Source organism: Sorghum bicolor, chromosome 5 (genome assembly GCF_000003195.3).
Source record: "Sorghum bicolor cultivar BTx623 chromosome 5, Sorghum_bicolor_NCBIv3, whole genome shotgun sequence".
Classification (NCBI taxonomy): Eukaryota; Viridiplantae; Streptophyta; class Magnoliopsida; order Poales; family Poaceae; genus Sorghum; species Sorghum bicolor.
In genome coordinates this window covers 63512872-63532487 of record NC_012874.2, presented here as the reverse complement: position 1 = coordinate 63532487, position 19616 = coordinate 63512872, and positions in this window count along the sequence as shown.

The window sequence follows — 19616 nt, the reverse complement described above, 5'->3', positions numbered from 1 at the left end:
TTGACAAATATTATTCAATCATGGATTAACTAGGATCAAAAGATTCGTCTCGTCAATTTCGACCAAACTGTGCAATTAATTTTTATTTTCGTCTATATTTAATATTCCATACATACGTATAAAGATTCCATGTGACGAAGAATCTGAAAAATTTTGCAAAAAAATTTGGAAACTAAACAAGGCCTTATTACTTATTAGTCCAAATAGTTACGATGACCCTATACTTATAGTCCTCATAGTAATTGCAGAAAACAATTAAGAAGTGTCATTCTAGATTTGGACACTCTTCCTTTCCAAGCAAAACTATTTTATTTCCTAGTTAATCTCAATCCAATCTTCTAGACAATTGTTGATTTATTTTCCTATTTTTATTCTACCCTTCCCTTTTATTCCGGATCTCCACGGATATGGAGAAATTGTGGGGCGGTGGTGGCCCATCACCTGGTCGCTCCACACTGTGCGCAGAGAGGCCTTGTTGGTGGACAGGGCTGGGTCTCCGGCCGGCCTCTCCTGGCCCTTGGCCTGACGTGAGTGTTCGAATTGGACGTGTGACAAGCGTAAATTAGAGTTAACACGGTATGCATACAAAAAATCCATTGAAAAAACTAAAAAAACAGTAAAAACTGAATAGGGGTGGAGGTCAAACCCATGTAGTTGGAAGAACTATCACTAAGCTAGAGAAAGACGTCTGATTGAGTAGAAGTTTAAAGGTATTTATATATATAGGGTCGTGGGATACCCTAAAGAAATTCTCCATTGCTCTCGGTGGCACATAGGCACACATGGATACGCCAAAGGCCATCCAACAACATTTCTTCGACTAGTATCTACACTAGCTAGTCCACACTCAGATTTCGGTGTCGGTAAATAAGACTCCTGATCTTAACCACCTGATTTTAGTGGGCATTAGTCCACTCATACGATAGGTAAAAGTATCGATTGACTTCCTAAAGCATGGCTGCTATTAGTCGACTCAGATGAGACATCAGAGTATCGGTTGACCTACTTTAGTGTGGTGGCTATTAGTCTACTCAAACAAGACATGAGACTGTTGGTTGACTTCCCATAGCATGGCGGATGGGGGAAAGTACTCAAGCCTTGGGACCCTGGTGTTGTCGGATTTGGGCTGCGAACACAAGGTTGATATCTACCGTTGTGTGTCGAGTTGTGATGAGTGATTGTTACCCTTCTGCGTCAAGTTATGATGAGTGATTGTTAAGACAATACTACATAAAACTGTACCGAGGCCGACACAAAGGATTAACCAAGGCATGCATCACAACCACCTCGGTCCAAAGGTCATGGTTAATAGGATCTTTACCGAGGCTGTTTGTTGCCAGCCTCGGTTAATCAAATAAGAAAACAAAAAAAACCTGCGTCGTCGCTGGTGGGGGAGCTCGGGGAAGGAGCGCGCCGCCGCTAGGAGAGAAAGAAACGCGGGGGAGGAGTGCACCGCTGCCTCAGCCTCAACCACGACATGGCCACTCGTGTTGCCGCACCCGTGTCGTGACCTGCCTCGACTCACCCGTGCCGCCTCCTCGGCCTTGGCTGCACCGGGCCAGTGGTGGAGGGAAGGGATAAGAAGGGCCACCATGGTGGAAAGGGCATGGGGCCAAAGGAGGAAGGGAGCACGGTCCGCTCAGTGGCTGAGTGGAGTAGGAGAGGGGAGGGATGGGAAGTGAGTGAAAAGACCCTTAGTCATGTATTTATACTTGAAATGGCTATCTGGCCTAGGCCTAGGAATATTAATTGAAGCAGGCCTTATAAGAGGTCTGTCTCTAAAAATGGAGGTATTTTTGGAGGTGGGCCTCGGATAATAGATTTTAGGATGTGGTTATTCTTTAACTACCTCTATAAATCGATTTGGTGTGGTAGTTGATTGTGACCACCTTGGTTAATAAAAATGCCCGTCTCGGTTAATCCTAGACATTAACTAAGGTAGTTAAAATTTGTGCCTGCCTCTAGGGCCTATTCCCAAATGCCTCGCATAAGCTTTTCTATAGTAGTGAGAGATGATTGGCTTTGTATGAGATTGGAGATTAACCATTGTCTGAGTGCGTGTGCAAATTGTGTCTTGATTGTGTGTGGTGTGGAGGTGTGGAGCACAATGCTAGTGACATGGAGAAGGTCATGTAGATCAAAGCATGCTGTGTTGATGGACTAGGAGTGGTGAAGGCAGACATGAGACATGGACCGAGGGACTGATATCGTCGGAATACTAACCATAGTGGCTGACACTTGGGGGCATCAACAAGTGTACATGCGGACGTATATCACATTGACCAAGTCAAGATAGTGGTTGACCGAGTCAAGTGGAGATGCTAGAGGACTTGTTGATCGGGGAGTCGAAGATGATGGTGACATGTGTCGAGAACATGGAGGTGTAGCAGATAAGATTCTCCAAAGAGGTTTTGGTGGTTTTGGCCTCAAAACCACTGATGGACGGTTTTTGGTTTGGGCCTCAAAACCTGGTTGGAATTTCGGTGGGAACGATAGGAGGCTTGTGGTGTCATCGTGAAGCTTCCTTTGAGGCAAAACAAAGTGGTGAAGAGCCTATGCTCATTGGATTCACAGATCTTGAGTTGGACCATTTTACTCCTTGGCTAACTAGTTCATCCAAAATATCTAAGGGCATTGTTGGTAGTATATGTAATAGATCTATAAATAAGAGAATTCCTGTTCCTAACTAGCCTATCTCTCCAGTGCTTAGTGTTTTCAGTGTTAGGCTTATTTTTTAGATCCAGTTTCCTAAGTTTGTACTTTTGAGATCCATAGTCAAGTGTGATTGATTCCACCGTCTGTGTAATCGTTCCTCTATGATAAGACCAGACCTTGTTGATCTTGGAATAAAGCAATCTCTCCTCTGAATCAAGTGCCAAGATCTTGTGTTTTTGAATCACTTGTATTGTCCCTTCCCAGTCCCCTCTTTGCTTTTTTGGTGGATTTCATTCTTAGGCAATTTTCAGCATGGTTTGACTGATTGGATATGTGCTACGACCTCACGAGCACGAAGATCCATAACTTGAAGGAAAACATGAGCAAACCCGTTTTCTTCATTGTTTTTCATATCTAAGTGGTTTAGATCAGGGTGATGATATCTTTGGGATAGCTCATAAGCATCCTAGGGAACCCCTTGCAAAATTTCTGATTTTCAGAGGTCTTTTAATTTATTTCAATTTTTTCTAAGAGACAATTCCACTAAATTCTGCATAAAATGGCCCAACCCATAGTGGTTTTTCAAGTTGCCCTGAGCTAGTTTTTGGTGGAAATCTTCTCCTTGGTGTGTCAAACTCTTCAACCAAATTTCGTGTCTGTTTGAATTTGTTTAGGTGTCGTTCGTTTCAAGGGGAATGGAGAACAGGAAATATTCCAGCCGAAAACACAATTATATTTTGTATAGGCCACCTACCTCTGGATTTATTCCTGGCCATTCCTGGCCTGGAACGACAGTAAACGAACGAGGCCTTAATTGGTTTTTGACTTTTTCTCCTTGTTGGGTAATCTGAGACAGTTTGAAAATTGGCCTAGGCCAGTTTTTCAACCTTCTCCAATTGAACTGATCTTTGGTGGAGATGTTTCTCACAATGTTTTAAGCATCTCTACGAAATTTCATAATTTTTAGAGGTCGTTTGAACAGTTTCTTGTGTTTTGATCGCTTGGTTGGGCGGTGTTGGGGCAGCTGCAGAAATCAAAAGAAAAAATTAGAATGAGCAGAGACTAGGGACTAGGGAGCATGTATCGAGCGGAGTTGCTGGGGTGGGGGTGAAAGGAATAAGAGGTAGTAGTCGCTGGAGTTGGTCTGGTCTGGTCGGAAGGAAGAACAGACATCGGAACATCTAATCACAGTATTGTTCTAATCATAGTTATTAGGACCGGATTAGAGATCAAACCAGTTAATAATCTCTTGGTTCATGGATTGATTGGTTCAAAACTTCAAACCAGTAAATCACCGGCTTAGTGCGGCACAAAAAAAACTTAAATATACCACTTGAACACATGGCCTATTGGTTGAGTTCTTTCTTTCTAGACCAACAGGTCATGGCATCAACCTATCTATTCTTACTAAGAATCTATTTTTCTGATACTAGTCCCACAAAAATTTAGTAGACACGCGGTGCGTCCCGGTGGCGGGTGCTTGTTCACTGGTTTTCTAGCCCTCACCAACGTTCGAAATTTCTCCAACCATACCAAAATTCATCACCAGTTGCACAAATAATTAGTTCAGGTACATAAATTGTTGCACTAATTAAGGTTTGAGTAATACTTACATAGTAATTGATTACCATGTTGCTGCCGTGGAGCACGTCCTGCAGCCGCCAGGGGCTGATGCCGTTTCCGCGCCACCCATCGTCTGCTGCTGAGCAGCGCTACGAACGGAGGACTCGCGGCTGCTGCTGCCAAGGCCTGCATTACTCTCTCACTCTCTCGCGCGCGCGATAGCTCTCGCTAGAAAACTCGTGGTGAGATCCTGAATAGGCGCCAACCTTTTTATAAGTACAGGCTGCTATGTGTACTCCGGTACTCATAGTCTGACTTTTCGTGCTTCAGCCACGAATCAAATTGTCCGTAATTCATTACCCACAGCAAAATAGCAGCCGGAATGAAATAAGACTGTGGCACAGGTATAGTCCGACTCCAAAAACCGACATATATAGCTATAATTATTTAATAGTCTGGCTAACACACGACCTGACGAGACAACTAAACAGAGAGAACTCTAAACTTCATTTATTTAAACAAACTAGCGAATATGCCTGTGAAAATCAATTTTCACAGGTGGTTTTCCTAACAAAACCGTCTGTAGAAATCATGTATTTCTATAGGTGGTTCTTCTAAGAAACCGCTAGTGAAAATCATATTTCGGTTTCTTAAGAAAACCGTCTGTAGAAATAATTTGAAATTAAATTTTTTGAGCTTTTCAAATGACCTCGTTTAAAAAACCGTCAAAATAAAAGTTGTAGATCTTGAAAAGTTATGAAACTTTGTAGTTAATAAGTTTTTCATTTGAAATATTCTTATCATCGAAAACTACAATTGAATTTCTCAAATTTAAAATTCAAATTTTGTAAAAGATCTCAGATGGAGAAACTACCAATACAAAAGTCGTTGAAAAGTTATGAAACTTTGTAGTTGACAACTTTTCCATTGGAATCCGTTTAGGGTCTCAAATAATCAATATATGCTCGGTTTAGGATAATATGTGGGGAACTAAACTCTAGTATAGACAAAACTGAGCGATAGGTGGAGTAGTAGAAGAGGTTACGTGCGAGGGCGAGGTCTGAGGTTCGAATCCCACTGGCTACGAAGCGCATGATTTTGCATGAAATAATGCGCGACTTGCAACTTTCCTATAATTAAAATCTTTTTTTTCTAGTTTTAAAAGTCGATTTTGTATTTTGTATAAACAGATTTCTACATGCGGATGGCATAACTGAACCGCCTATAGAAATGGATTTTTATAGGCGGTACGCCAATCCGCCTGTGAAAATGGGTGGCGAACCACCTGTATAGTACCTCTATGTACTAGTGACATGTGTGTAACATCCTAGTCTAGGGCTTTATAGGATTGATAGGATACTCATACAAATAAGTTATAACTTTTTTTTCTGGAAGCTTATCTCCAAAGAACTCTAAAGTTAAGTGTGATTGGCCCTGGAGAAATTTAGGGATAGGTGATTGACCGAGAAAAGTTCTTCTTCTTGGGTGCGTTCGTCTAAGGAAAAAATACGTAGAAAAGACTGGTGTTGGTCTGTGAGGGCAATCTATATCCTACAAAAGCTGCCAGATGTAAGCGGGTGCAACCTCATGAAGGCGGGATATTATAGAACAGTATTAGAACTCACTGTGAGGGCAATCTACATCTGTTGATGCAAAACTGATCTGCAAACACAAAGGGCTAATACCCGATTCAAACGTTAAGGCGTGCCAGCCGATTTGACCTTGCTATCGGCAAAGGTGATAACTCGAATACTTTAGTCCTGACAACAGCGATGCGCCCGGATATCACGGCTAAGAGGTACTCACGCGGAACTCGAGAACACGCCGAGCTTAAGTCGACGAATTCCTAAGAACTCGTAATAAAAAGAAAAAAGTATGACGAAGTCGTCGAAAAGTAGATGCTGGAATATGAGTAAAAACGTGTGTTTGATTGATTTCTTGATTGATTATTACAAGGTCCTAGGGTTGATATTTATACCCTGCTCAAAGAGCTACAACCAGACACGATTAGAATTCGAATTCCAAATTACACGGAATCCGTATACAAAACGATGCAAATAATTAAGGAAATAATAAAACTATCCTTCGTGACAAACCGAAACTCCTCCACATGACAACTGGCAGCTTCCGGACTCCTCCCTCGCATCATCGGCAATCCCCTTGCCATAGTCATTGGCAGACCTTTTTATCCAGCTATCGGCACCATATTACTGCCTGTGGACTTAGTCACATTCAACCTCTCCCTCATCGGCAACCATCCTCATCAGCAACCCGCATCGTACCGCCACCCTATCCTGCCATCCTAGACACGTGCCCAAAAATGGTGTCAACACATGCCCCCCAGTTTCGGAGTATAAAACTATTAATGCTCCGAAATTCTCTGCAGTAATGATGCCTTCTCTGCAATTAATGCTCCTAATCTGGTAACCGACAACCTCAATCTGGACAACTCTGATCCTAATCCTCCGCAGATTCCTCGAAATCCCCAACTTCCTAAACGGGCATCTTTCTTGGTCGTACATCGGCAACAATACCGTTACAAAGATCTGCCGATGCTCTGACCAGTATATTCGCAAAAACGGTTACCTCCCCTCTATCCGCCCATCGGCAAGATGACCGTTATAGAATATCGCCGATGGACCGAGCAGGAGATCTCGCACAGTAAAATATCTTCAGATAATGACCGCTTCCTGTCAAATCACCTGCACAATCCCTGGATTACCGTGCGAACAGTTACCATATCCACCTGAGTACCCTCGGGCTTCTCGGATGCGGCAAAGAGATAAGTCGGATTTGCCCTTGCCCATCTTGTCCTATAAATAGTTCCTTCTTGGGTACTCCTCCCCCATCACACCATTCTACTATCCAACTTTGCTTTTCCAGCGGCGGCGCCATTCACAACCTTCAAGATCTCCGACAAGCACTCCTCTTCATCAACTCCGGTGCCCTCCAACGTCCTCTTCACGACAAGATGGCCATTGGCTTCGTCGTCCCTGAGGTTAGATTTCCATCTCACCTTCTGTGTATATTCCTATTCATCCGCGATTCATCTTACTGAATATTCCCCTTTTCCTTTTTCTTTGTATTTTTATTCCCCCAAAACACTAGGAGTTGTCCAACAAAATTGTCATCCCTACCGATCAACCACACCTTCAGTGCCTCGGCCCTCTAGGGAATCCAGATCCAACCGACCTTATCAATGCAGAAACCAATAGGATTCCCTTTAGAGCCGAAAACTTTTCTTTAGATCTGTGGAAAGACACCTTTCGCTCTTGGCCCAGCCCTACTGTAGGGTGGAAAGACTGGTTCTTGAGAGTCAGTAATTCGAATGAAGTCCAGTGGGGTGAAAGGAAGCTAGCCCAATGCATCAGGCTATCCATTGCCGATATGCACAAGAACGAGTCGCTGTTGATAGCTGCGTCTTATTTTTGGTCAGATACCCTTAATGCTTTCGTCTTTGGCCACGGTCCTGTTTCTCCCACTCTTGCCGATGTAGCTATGCTCACTGGTTTAGACGTTTCTTCTGCCGATAGCACCCATTTCTTCGATACCGCCCCTAGTGCCAAAGTGGAGACTCGCGCTATCGGCGGTTGGTCGGGGTATATTCAGAAGTACCGTGGGAAGGGGCCTGTCACCACAAAGGAACAAACCACCTTTCTGAATATGTGGCTGGACAAGTTCGTATTCTGTGGTCGATCGGCAGGACCGACTTCTGTCTATCTATCGGCAGCAGAGAGACTAGCTAACGGTGGCCAATTTCCTCTCGGCCGATACTTGCTTGGCGCCGCTTACCATCTTCTCCATCAGGTAGCCCAAAAACTCCTGCTTGGTCAGTCTATCGGCAACTTGGGAGGTCCCTGGTGGTTTATTAACATGTGGCTCAATCTGCACTTGCATAAGCGTCTTGACTTCAACTTGTTCACACAGCATTTCCCAAGAGATATAGCCGAAAATCATGTGTTGGGCGAAGAGGAATCGGCAACACGTGCACCCCTGAATTTTGGCGAAGCTGCTATAGTTCTACCTGGTTTAGGGAGTAATCCGGACCAAATCGGCCGATTCTTCCAGACTCTGTATGAGGGATTGGCCAGAGATGAACGACCATGGTTGGCCTATGATGACCCAGACAGCATGCTCCCTCTAACCTTCAATCCATTTGATGAAGCTCTTGACAGGGATAATGAAGTGATGATGGCAATTGTGACTCCCAGAGCCATACCAGTGAATTTCTTCGGTAGCACAAAAACCTCTCCCCAAACCTATGAATTTTACAATCCATCGGCATTAGCTCGCCAGCTAGCTTTCGGCCAGTTGCCGATTGCACTTCCTTATGCCGATGTGATAAAGCCCAGAGAACCCATCACCAACCTTCTCGAGTGGACTCGAGTAGCCCAGCTACCACCAAATGACGATACAGATGTAGATCTGTCAGAATGGGTTCCAGCTGCCTTTATCACTCAGGCATACAAGCTATGGTGGGCAGAATGGAAAGAGAATCTATTCTGCAGATCGGCCCTCTCATACCGCGGCATGATCGACCCCGAATACGAAGTCCCTGATGACACTATAAGTATTTTAAACCGATGTCTCATTTTCCAATACTATTTCCATCGGTAACTTACCCCTGTATTCCTTTTGCAGGTTGACAACACCCCCCCATCGGTTAGCAGGAGTGGCAAGCCGATCGACTTGTTCCCATCAGGCCCGATCTCCTCAATCGGCCACAATGCTCCCACTCTGGCTTCCATCGTGTATCGGGGTGCGCGCCTCAAGAAAGTTACTACCAGGAAAACTCAAACATCGCCAACGGTAGCTGCTTCCACTCTGGCGCAAGCTTTCAAGGCAATTTGTCAAACCCTTTTCATTTATGCTAACTATCTTTGTATCGGCTATCTGTGCTCATAAACTCCTTTTTGTTGTTGCAGCAAACTGGTGCATCGGCAAAAGCCAAACGCCAAGGTACTGATGCCCCCCAGTCTAGCCAGCCAAAGAGGAAGGGCACCCAAGGTGCTAAGGCTGGAACAAAGCGCCAGAAAGTGGCAACTCCCCCTCCTCCTCCGGTGTCTCCAATCCCGGTGGAATCTTCCCGTTCTTCTCCAGAAGTCCAGACACAGCAAGCACCATCTCCCCAACCAATGCAGGAAGCACCACAGATGGAAGAACCCCAGCAGGAAGAACCTCAAACAGAAGGTACATCAGCTGACGTGGGTGAACAAACAACTGGCCCGGCAGGTCCAGTTATATCATCGGCGGTTTCCCCGATTCAGACAACTGTTGTTCCTCCTCCGGGTAACATATTTCAACAATACTTCCGCCGATAAACTTATTCTCATTTAGTCTCATAACCCTTCCTGTCTTCTTTCAGTCGATATCGTTCCATCGGCAACATTTGCTGATCAACCTGTAGCTCCATCGGTATCTCTGAGTCAAAGGCAAGAAATTGCCTTGAAACAAGTAAGTCATCCAATTTTTCCACCAGTATCGTCTGCCGAAGCTTTGACCATAAAAATGACTTATTTCATTCTCATTTTCAGGAACAAGATTCTCCCGATAGCTTATTCTCCTTCGCCATTGATATCTTCGAAGAAGAAGGTGAGGAAGCAAGCTCCTCTCGGGCAATTGGGACTGTATCGGCAGAAACCAGGGCTAAGCTGGAGGAGCTATCGGCCATACTTCATCAAGACACAGCTCAACTGGTCAACGATTCTGACCCAACCAAGGCCCTGTTCAAAACCCTTAGAGGCCAAATTCCTGCCGATGCTGAAGAAACCCTCTTCCATGCTGCACACCTAGAAAGCCGCCAGCTACAATACCAGAGAGCCACTCGACGCCTTGCCGATAGAGCCGCTCAAATCCAGCTTTCTGAGGAGATGATGAAAGAAAAACTCTTAGCCGATGAGAAACATAAGAACATCGGCACCTTAAAGTCCTCAGGTGATGCACTGAAGCAGAAAGTATCTGATCTATCGGCAAAAAGAGAAGCTCTACTGGCCGAACTCAAGCAAGTAGAGGATGCTCTGTCCCAAGCCCAGCAAGAAGAGAGTCAACTGCCGGAGACCATCAAGCACCTTGAACAAGAACGAAACGTCCACGGTCACAAAGCGCTGCAGTTGAAGAGGAAGCTGAAGCCGATAGAAGGTTCTGCCGATGATGATATCAAAGAGATAGAGACAGCCAATCAGATCCGGCTGCGCGCCATATCGGCAATCCAAGCGCTGCTGAACATCTGAAGCTTTCATCGGCAACACACCTTTGTTTTCCCGCTTTTAGCTTTTAGTCTAGCCGATAAGACTGTTATCGGCATCTTTTGAAACATTAAGTCTGCCCCCAGACATTTAAATCCAGCCGATAGGAGTGTTATCGGCACTTAAACTTTTATGCATCGACCCATATGCTGGGGTAGTACTTCTTTAAATATTTGCCATTTAATGCTCTGGGAAATTCAACTCCTTCGAGAGTTTCTAGAATATAGGCATTACCAGGAGCCGAGTGTCTTATCCGATAAGGACCTTCCCAATTAGGAGACCACTTCCCAAACTTCGAACTTTTAGTCCCGACTGGCAAAATCAACTTCCATACCAAATCCCCATCGGCAAACTCCTTAGCCTTTACTTTCTTATCATACCATCTAGCAACTCTCTTCTTATTTTCTTCTATACTCATTAAAGCCTTTAACCGATGCCCTGCTAAATCATCTAACTCATCGGTCATCAAAGTGGCATAATCATCGGCAGCCAATTGATCTTGAAAAGATAATCGCCTAGATCCAGCCTTAATCTCCCAAGGCAACACTGCATCATGTCCATACACCAATTGATAGGGTGACACCTTGGTTGATCCATGACAAGCCATCCGATAAGACCATAGTGCTTCATTTAACAATGTATGCCACCGCCTAGGATTTTCTTCAATCTTTCGTTTAATAAGCTTGATAATTCCTTTGTTAGACGCTTCGGCCTGCCCATTGGCTTGAGCATAGTAAGGAGAAGAATTCAACACTTTAATTCCCATACCGATTGCGAATTCATCGAACTCCCCTGACGTGAACATGGTGCCCTGATCGGTAGTAATCGTTTGGGGAATCCCAAATCAGTAAATAATATGCTCCTTCACAAAATCAATCATATTGGCCGATGTGACTTTCTTCAAAGGAATAGCTTCGACCCACTTAGTGAAATAGTCAGTGGCAACTAGAATGAACTTATGCCCTTTGCTAGATGGTGGATAAATCTGGCCGATCAGATCGATGGCCCATCCCCGGAACGGCCAAGGTTTTATTATAGGATTCATAGCCGATGCGGGTGCTCTCTGGATATTACCGAACTTTTGACAACCTTGACATCCCTTGAAATATTTAAAACAATCTTCAAGTATGGTTGGCCAAAAATATCCATTCCTTCGAATCATCCACTTCATCTTAAAAGCTGACTGATGCGCTCCACACACTCCTTCATGGATTTCCCCCATCAAACTTCTGGCTTCATCATCACCCAAGCATCGAAGAAGAATTCCGTCGACAGTTCGATAATACAATTCATTTTCAAGGAGCACATACTTGGTTGCCTGAAATCGAACCCGTCTTTCAACTTTTTTGGATGGATCTTTTAGATAATCAACAATTTCTTTCCTCCAATCACCGGCACCGACTGCCGATGTCGCATTAATCATTGGCTGATATCCCGAGGCATGCTGAGCTAACCGATTAGCGTCTTCATTATACAACCGGGGAACATGCTCCAATCGGAAGTCCTTGAATTCCTTTAACAGTTGCATACTTCTCTCGAAATAGGTTATGAGAACTTCACTTCGGCATTCATAGCTTCCGGCCAATTGATTTATAACCAACATAGAATCCCCGAATATTTCAACAGCATCAACACGAACTTCTCTTAACAACTCCAATCCCTTGATCAGAGCTTGATACTCAGCCTGATTATTTGTTGATGTAGCAACAATCGGCAAGGAAAACTCATACTTCCTCCCCTTAGGAGAAACTAATACAATGCCGATTCCTGCCCCCCGGTCACAGGTAGATCCATCAAAGAAGAGCGTCCAGGGTGCAATTTCCAAGGTTTCCACTAGACCGCAATGCTGAGTCACAAAATCGGCCATAACCTGCCCTTTGACTGCCTTAGCCGATTCGTAACGCAAATCGAACTCCGACAGCGCTAAAATCCATTTACCGATCCTACCACTCATAATCGGCATAGATAGCATGTATCGGACCACGTCATCTTTGCAAACAACAGCACATTCGGCCGACAACAGGTAATGTCTCAGCTTGATACATGAAAAATATAGGCATAAGCATAGTTTCTCAATGGCCGAATACCTGGTTTCAGCATCAATCAACCTCCTACTCAAATAATAAAATACCCTCTCTTTCCCTTCAAATTCTTGAACTAAAGCTGAACCGATAACCGATCCATCGGTAGATAAATACAATTTGAAGGGCTTCCCTTGTTGAGGTGGAACTAAAACTGGAGGATTTACTAGATACTTCTTGATTTCATCCAGAGCCAACTGCTGTTCTTCTCCCCAAACAAACTCTTGATCGGCTTTCAATTTAAGAAGAGGACTGAAGGCACGAATCCTCCCAGATAAATTCGATATAAATATTTTGATAAAATTCACCTTGCCGATCAAGGATTGGAGCTCGGTTTTATTGGTAGGGGCCACTATTTTATTGATGGCATCAATAGATCTTCGACTAATTTCAATACCCCTCTGATGTACCATGAAACCAAGAAACTGCCCTGCCGATACGCCAAATGCACACTTGTTGGGATTCATCTTCAATCCATGCTTCCTTGTGCACTCCAACACTTTTCGTAAATCGGCAAGATGCTTTGAGAAATCTCCAGACTTAACCACCACATCATCAATATAAATCTCTACGAGCTTGCCGATGAACTCATGAAATATAAAATTCATAGCCCTTTGATAAGTAGCACCAGCATTCTTTAACCCAAAAGTCATGACTATCCATTCAAATAGTCCAACATGACCAGGACACCTGAATGCGGTTTTTGGAATATCCTCCTCTGCCATGAATATTTGATTGTAACCTGCATGACCATCCATGAAGCTGATGACCCGATGGCCAGCCGCAGCATCAACCAGTAGATCGGCGACAGGCATTGGGTATCCATCCATCGGCGTAGCTTTATTGAGATTCCTGAAATCAATGCACACCCGAAGCTTCCCATTCTTCTTGTAAACCGGAACAACATTGGAAATCCATTCGGCATACCGACACTGCCGAATAAACTTAGCTTCAATAAGTTTAGTGATTTCGGCCTTAATATCAGGTAGAATGTTAGGATTACATCGGCGGGCTGGTTGCTGATGTGGCCGAAATCCAGACTTGATGGGTAACCGATGTTCAACAATTGATCGGTCTAAACCAGGCATCTCTGTATAATCCCAAGCAAAGCAATCTTTATATTCCTTTAACAAACTAGTCAATTGTCGCCTACACTCAGGATCTAATTTACCTATATCTACTTCTACCAAATCATCGGCCGATGTGAATCCCTGGCCTAATTTTCCATCATCGGCGAATCTATCCATTAAAAATCGTCGTCAGAACCGACTGCTTGGATCGGTGGAATCTCATAATCGGCAACTTTGAGAAAATCTTTATCCCAAACTTCTCCTGAAATGCACCTGGTCCTTTCGTAAGTATCCGCTTCTGCCGATGAGACAACATAAGAAGAATCTCCTGGGACGATCTCAATCTTGTCACCTACCCACTGAACCAAGCACTGATGCATGGTAGATGGGACACAACAATTGGCATGAATCCAATCTCTCCCCAATAATAAATTGTAGGCACCTTTTCCGCTGATCACGAAAAAAGTTGTCGGCAAGGTTTTGCTGCCAATGGTCAACTCTGCACATATCGCCCCCTTGACTGGAGACACGTTTCCTTCAAAGTCTTTGAGCATCATATCGGTTTTGGTCAAATCTTGATCCCCTTTCCCAAGCTTCCGATATACTGCATACGGCATAATATTAATAGCAGCTCCACCATCAACTAGGATCTTGGTCATTGGCTGCCCATCAACCCTTCCTTTGAGGAACAAAGCTTTAAGATGCTGCCTCTCGTCATCGGCAGGTTTCTCAAAGATAGCCGTCATCGGATCCAGAGCCAACTGAGCTATCTGATCAGAAAATTCCAACTCATCGTCACTGGCTGGTGCAAGAAACTCCATCGGCAACATGAAGACCATGTTGACGCCTGCCGATGGACCTTCCCTCTTAGTGTCTGACGGCTGCCGACTTCCAGAGTTCTCTCCCTTGTTTAGCTCCTCTTGCCTTTCTCGTTGCAATCTCCTTTTTTGTGTCTTGGTTAATCCTCGAGGGCACCATGGAGGAAGTGGCCTTTGCCTTGCCGTCGGGCGTCGGTTCTCCCTTGACTCCATACGATGCGTGTTAGCATCCCTGCAAAATATGAATTCATCGGGAACCCGCGCATCAGCCATTCCTTCGAGCTCCTCTTGGTTCCTGGGAAAATACTGGACACGGTCACTAAGTTTGTTGTGCCCACTGAATCTGCCCCCCAGCCGGTCATGAACTGACACCCTTCCTCTGATCGGCCCATTAGCTCGCCGTTCATCATCATGATAACGTCGATCGTTCCTATCGTACCGATCATAACCGTTGCATTCAGGGCAGTCTCTGACAGTAGGAAGCTTGATATTTTCCTCCCAACAATGGATGAAGAATGGGCAATTCCAATGATCCCTGTGCCGATTCCACTCCTGTCGGCGTCTTTCTTCTTCCCGTTGATAATCTTCCTGCTGGCGCCGATACCGATCTTCCCGTTGTTGCCATTTTTCTCGAGGCCTCCTATGAGTTATGACGATACCAGATCGAGGAAGCCTTCCTGAGCTAGTTCCTTCCTGGACCAAGCCCTTACTTCTTGCATCGGCCGTAGTAACTTGATGCTGAGGATCTACCGATGCACTCTTCTCAGCTGTCTCCGACGTTAAGACCTTAGCCTTCCCCTTAGCATCCAACATGTTTGTCGGGAAAGGATGTTGGTCTATCTTCATCGGCTTCTGGGCTTTGGAGCTGTCAAACTTGATTCTCCCGGACTCTATAGCCGATTGCAGCTGCTGTCTGAATACTTTGCACTCGTTGGTGTCATGTGAAGTTGCATTATGCCACTTGCAATATCTCATCCTCCTCAACTCTTCTGCCGATGGGATCACATGGTTAGGTGACAGTTTGATTTGACCTTCCTGAAGTAGAAAGTCAAATATCCTATCGGCCTTGGCGGTGTCAAAGGCAAACTTTTCTGGTTCCTTCTGCCCAAAAGGACAAGACATCGGCTTCTTGTTTTTTACCCACTCTGCCAAACCGATTACTGGTTCCTCATCGGAATCTGAGCTTGTTGCTTCATCAACAAATGACACTTTCTTATTCCATGCCCTCTTAGGCTCGAAAGGCTTGATGTCTTGATCAGATATCCTCTGCACCAAATGACTTAAACTTTCGAACTCCTGAGAGGCATACTTATCCCTGATATGTGGCAACAAACCCTAGAACGCCAAATCGGCTAGCTGCCGATCATCCAGAACCAGGCTATAGCATTTATTCTTGACCTCTCGTATCCTCTGCACGAATCCCTCAACCGACTCATCATTACGTTGCCTCAACTTGACCAAGTCGGTGATCTTCTTCTCATGAACCCCCGAGAAGAAGTATTTGTGGAATTGCTTCTCTAGATCGGCCCAAGTAATTACTGAGTTGGGAGGTAATGATATGAACCAAGTAAAGGCCGATCCAGACAATGATGATGAAAATAGACGAACCCTCAATTCGTCCCTGTTACCAGCCTCTCCACATTGAATAATGAACCTGTTGACATGCTCCATGGTTGACGTGTCGTCCTGTCCGGAAAACTTTGTAAAATCCGGTACCTTGTACCGATGTGGAAGCGGGATCAAATCATACGCTGGAGGATACGGTGTCCGATAAGAATAAGTGTTGACTTTGGGTTTTATCCCAAATTGTTCCCTCATTACTTCAGCAATCTTATCGGCCCAATACGCATCGGCATCTTGCCGATGAGGCGGCTGCGGATCTGGCACTTGGTGGCGAACCTCCACGTGTCTGTTCGGGACGTGACCTGCATGGAACATTGTATTGGTCACCTGTCCTCCAATCTGCGGACCACCAAACTGCTGTCCACCGATTGGCTGTCCTCCGAGTTGCTGTCCAAAATTTATTGGCTGGTTGGGAATCCCCTGACCTGGGAATCCGGGATAGACCTGCCCTTGCTGGAACCCTGTAGTCTGATAACCCTGCTGGGGCGATTGTGGAAAGGCTTGCTGTCCAAGCCATCCATTATTAGCGTTCATCGGCATAGGTGCTGCCGACGATTGGTAATTGGGTACCGTCGTTGAATTGACATACCCCGACTGGGCCATAGGCCTCTGTTGCATCAGCATTGACTCTGCCGATGCGTTGGGCATCTGAAACATTGAATCTTGAGGATTCCCAGTGTGAGGCCTTGCAGTAGTAGTTGTGGTATACCGAGGACTCTGGTTCACCGGTGCATTGGGAGGTGCCGATGTCATAGGAGTTTTGCCCCTCATGTCAGTTATTTGTGATGTTCCCAGCGTCAACTCTGGAGGCATACCATAACCCCACCAGTTGGGAGGAAGAGTCAACCCTGACATTGCCGATGCCAACATATCTGTTGTCAGTTTATGCTGCCCAACTGAAATTTGTGGGTTGGTTGCCATCGGCATAGATAGTGCACCAGTAGTCCCCAATGTACTTGGAGGGACGGCAGACTGTGCACTTGCATTCGTCAAGGCAGCCGATGGAGTCGTGACCTCTGGTGCCGTTGGCTGATGATGGGAGGGCCCCACATAATCTGGCAGGATTTGTCCTTCCTTGAAAGTTCTTGCCACGGCGTTGAAAACAGTATTAGACAGTACACCAGCTTGGTTAATCAACGCTCGATTGATGGCATTGTCAACCATATCTTGAAGCTTGCCAGGATTGGCGTCAAAGGTGACCTGCCGTGGTGCCGGCAGTGCATCTTTCTGGACCACTTCGCCGCTCCTGTTTATGCTGAAAGACCTCAGGCATTGCTGCTTGAACTCTTCCATGGCTTGGGCAATAGCTTGCTTTTGCTCATCCTTGAGGTTGGCCTCCGTCACGGGGATGACGTTCTCTTGATCGAGGTCAGAGATCGACATGTTGATCTTGATCTTGAATCTGTCCCACTGGGCGTGCCAAAAGATGTGTTGATGCAAAACTGATCTGCAAACACAAAGGGCTAATACCCGATTCAAACGTTAAGGCGTGCCAGCCGATTTGACCTTGCTATCGGCAAAGGTGATAACTCGAATACTTTAGTCCTGACAACAGCGATGCGCCCGGATGTCACGGCTAAGAGGTACTCACGCGGAACTCGAGAACACGCCGAGCTTAAGTCGACGAATTCCTAAGAACTCGTAATAAAAAGAAAAAAGTATGACGAAGTCGTCGAAAAGTAGATGCTGGAATATGAGTAAAAACGTGTGTTTGATTGATTTCTTGATTGATTATTACAAGGTCCTAGGGTTGATATTTATACCCTGCTCAAAGAGCTACAACCAGACACGATTAGAATTCGAATTCCAAATTACACGGAATCTGTATACAAAACGATGCAAATAATTAAGGAAATAATAAAACTATCCTTCGTGACAAACCGAAACTCCTCCACATGACAACTGGCAGCTTCCGGACTCCTCCCTCGCATCATCGGCAATCCCCTTGCCATAGTCATTGGCAGACCTTTTTATCCAGCTATCGGCACCATATTACTGCCTGTGGACTTAGTCACATTCAACCTCTCCCTCATCGGCAACCATCCTCATCAGCAACCCGCATCGTACCGCCACCCTATCCTGCCATCCTAGACACGTGCCCAAAAATGGTGTCAACAACATCCTACAAAAGCTACTAGATGTAAGTGGGTCCGACCTCGTGGAGGCGGGACATTACATAATGGTATTAGAGCTAAATGTGAGGGCAATCTATATCCTACAAAAGCTGCTAGATGTAAGCGGGTCCAACATCGTGGAGGCGGGACGTTACAGAATGGCATTAGAGCCAACTCTCGTAGTTTCACGGGTGTGTGTGTCGCAGTTACGCAGGCATGGTGTGCATGGCTACTGTAGATCCAGAGTGGTCACACAGCATGGCACTTGTGCTGGCACTGGACACACGGACATGGCCAAGAGGGGACGTTCCTGGCTTGCAGTTGATCGATGAGGACATCGGTCTCTTAAGGGGGTGAGGATGTAACATCCCAGCCCAGGGATTAATAGGATTAATAGGATACTCATACCAATAAATTGCAACTTTTTTTCGAAAGTCCATCTCCAAATAACTCTAAAGTTAAGTGTGTTTGGCCTGGAGAAATTTACGGATGGGTTTCGACCGAAAAGTCTTCCTGGGTGCGTATGAGTGAGGACAAAGTGCGTAAAAAAAACTAGTGTTGCTCTGTGAGGGCAATATATGTCCTATAAAAGCTACCAGATGTAAGCAGACTCGACCTCGTAGAGGCAGGACGTTACAATGTGTATTTTATTGTTCTAGATTGTTGGCACAAAGCGTATTTTTACTTTAATCAACTCTTATTATCTATATTAATATTGATAATAGAAGTAATATAGAAACATATATATGGTCTATTCTTTATCTAAACATTGCTTGTAATAGGATATGTTGATAAAATAGTTGTAGACTTTAGGGTTATTTTTTTCTAATAATGAGATGAAAATTGAGTTACGTAAATTATCGATCATAATAAGAGGATGTCGATAATTAAATGTAAATTTAGGTCTACTTTAGATCATGTTTCTTAATAACATATGTGAGTAATATAAATTAGAGTCATGAGCTAGTTTTATGGTTTTACACAATAGCATAAGTGGATAATTATTTAGAAAATAGAATAGATATAACTTCTATAATTATTATTATCAATGCTCTCATTGATGGTAAGATGTTTATAATTTTATGAGAGTTTTTACGATCTATCTATTGCTTTTCCATCAAGTCTTGTGAGGATTAACATGCAGGTTCTAGTGACGGCGTCTTGTTAGAATTTCTATTATTTATCTTTTTTCTAGTGTGATATGTATTTAGTTGAAATATAGTCTATGTAAATTCTTGATACAACCCTTTTTGACTTTGTAAAAATATATAGTTTATCTTTTAAATTTTAATCAAGTTGTTGCAATTTTTCACAAGTTAAATAAAAATTCTAGTATCCTTTATCATTTATTTGAAAATTGTTTCTTTGTTAGAAAAGAGTCGTGGTCCTAAATATTGTTTTCCAAAAAAGTTCAAACATGGCTTGCACTCCGACACAAACATATTGA